The sequence below is a fragment of the Lactuca virosa genome, chromosome 1 (assembly GCF_052849685.1).
Source record: "Lactuca virosa cultivar CGN04683 chromosome 1, Lactuca_virosa_CGN04683_v6, whole genome shotgun sequence".
Lineage (NCBI taxonomy): Eukaryota > Viridiplantae > Streptophyta > Magnoliopsida > Asterales > Asteraceae > Lactuca > Lactuca virosa.
The window spans coordinates 276,159,264-276,161,850 of NC_136426.1; positions in this window are offsets into that span (position 1 = coordinate 276,159,264).

Here is a 2,587-nt window from a genome sequence, read left to right on the forward strand (position 1 = left end):
TTCTGAGATCCTCATTACATGATGTGACTGGGTCACATGTTTATGTTTTAAGAATCAAAGAATAGAGAGAAATCTTAAAGGAAGTATATGATGATTCTGATCGCGAAGGTGGATTTTGATCGCATCAGAATTTTGAGCAGTTGCTTAAGAAGTTATGATATATTGCTAAGGAGAAGATAACAACAATTTTCCATGTGGATTGTAAGGATAAGTTTTTCCGCAAAGTTTTAAAATAAAAGAAAATTGTTTAATTTTATTTATTTGAAGTATCCTTACAATGGCATTTGTGGAAAATTGTTGCTTATATGATTCCACTGACAGCAATATTGGAAAATGGATTTGATTCTTTCATTTGTGGTAGTGTCTAAATTTACCAAATCAGGAAAGTTCCTCATCACCCAAGTTTCAATTGGACCGAAACTTGGAATCATGCAAGTTGAATAGTATGATGAATGAGAACTTTCAAGCATTGGAAAATCAAGACTAATTACTTGTTCACATGGATGTGTGAGTCAAGTGAAGGACTAAAGGGATCGAGTACACATTCTTGTGCACTGGTCATGTCCACCACAAAGCTCATTAAGACTATTTGATTTACTAAAGTTTAGTAAATATGGTTATACTTACATGTTTAAGTATAATTCTGAAACATTGGAAAAGTCTCAATGTATGACAGAACGAATGGGAAGAATCAAATTAGGCAGAAAGATAAAAGTTTCTCAAATTTGAAGATGGGAGAGTACTTTAGTATCATGTTTGTGATCATCTTAATGATTTAGAAATCATATCACAATTAGTCCTCTAAAGGTCATCTTAGTGCATTCTTATGACTAAGAAGAGGAGTCATGAATTGTTGAAATGGTTAGATCAGGAAGATGAGTCATACTTCGTTCCAAAACAATTCTTAGAGTCATACTCCAAGATTGTAACTTGAGTGACATATCTTAAAGAAAGGTTTAAAACACTTGTCAAATGTAAGAGTAAAAGTGTCCTACTCTTGTACATTTGAAATAGGTAAGTTGTGATGTTTTGGATAAAACAAAGACCAACTAAGGCCAATTGTGTGAAGTGTTTGTCTTGATAAAGAATCCGCACTATCTCTAGAATATTTGGCAAGATAGTCTTATATGTCAAGAGGATAGTGGGAGTCTTAAAGATCCTAAAAAGAATTTCAAGAACTAATCAAGAATAAAACCTGAGGTTCTTCACTAGCACACGACTTGAGGTTTATAACCTATCGTGTTGACATATTCTGTGCCCATTCCAGTTAAAGTTGGCTTTGCATAGGAGTTCTGAAAGTTCTCAATTGGTTGCATAACAACTTGGAAGCAATGGCAGGCCCTGTACTGCCATGTGGCAAGAAGTTAAGATTGCATAAGTTCAGTCCATATGAGTTTGGATTTGTCATTATCCTTGTCTTTTGACTATGGTTTTGACGATTCACATGGATAAGAACACATACACCATAAAATCTAAGGGTCATAAGGTTTCTCTCCGATTCATGAAAATGATGGTGAGGAAACACTTCCACCAAGTAGATTTGAAGCAGATGGCAAAAGGTCTAAACAATTGAGACTATAATTACGGCATCCCTTTTCATAGTTCTGAAATTGTTTAGACACACATGCATGCTACCTAAGGAAAGGTGTATGATTTTGATAAAGTCAATAAAGTATTGATTTCTAGAAGTCCAGCTGATTTCTGAGTACATGTTAAAGCTAGTGGGAGCATAAGTGTTATGCTAATAATCATCATGTTAGTGGGATAATGATAATTATTGTTAGTGTTGCAAGTTAGCAATGTTAATTATAGAAAACAAAAGTTTCAATTCGTGAGGCTGCAGGGATTGAAAAAGATGTTTTGCTATAATTAAGGGAGAGGATATACTTCATTTCAGTTCTAAAGGCTTAGATTGAGACCTTAATCATCTTTAGTCAAGAATATATATATGAATTTCATGTTGGATTGGCTCAACTTAAGGAAATTCTATATATTGCGTTCTCAAAAATCGATTATGATTACGGCATCCCTCTTCATAGTCAAATTTTGAAAACATGGCAAATAAAAATATTGTAGCAAAAGATTGGTCTAGAATCATGTCTTTATGTGAGACATCATGAATCGTGTACCATTTGCTTTGGGTACAGGATCGATTGCATGTGCTATAATATTTGTCATTTCTAAATTTTTCCAAATGCCCAGAGGCATTAAGAAGGGAAAAGGTCTAGAATTGGATATGACTAAAATGATTAAGCAATTGTCGAGGACAATCTGAAGTTTACCAAAGATTGGTTGCTCAGGGACAGTTGGAAGTATAGTGCTAATTTTCGAAGGACCATATTGACATATTCTGAAAAGAGGCATCTCTTGTTCAGAAGTGATAGTCAAAATGAGAATATGGAGTTGTCTCCATAGGTGGAAGTTATCTGTGTAAGATGAGAAAACTTAATGCAAGAAGCATGTCCAAAGCAATGTACTTTGAATATGAGACTTAGTTTCCATGGAGTTGATCTCCATTGGAATACCTTATAATGACTGTTGACAAGTCTTTGTGACTTTGTACATATTCATTACAGGAGGGTCAGTG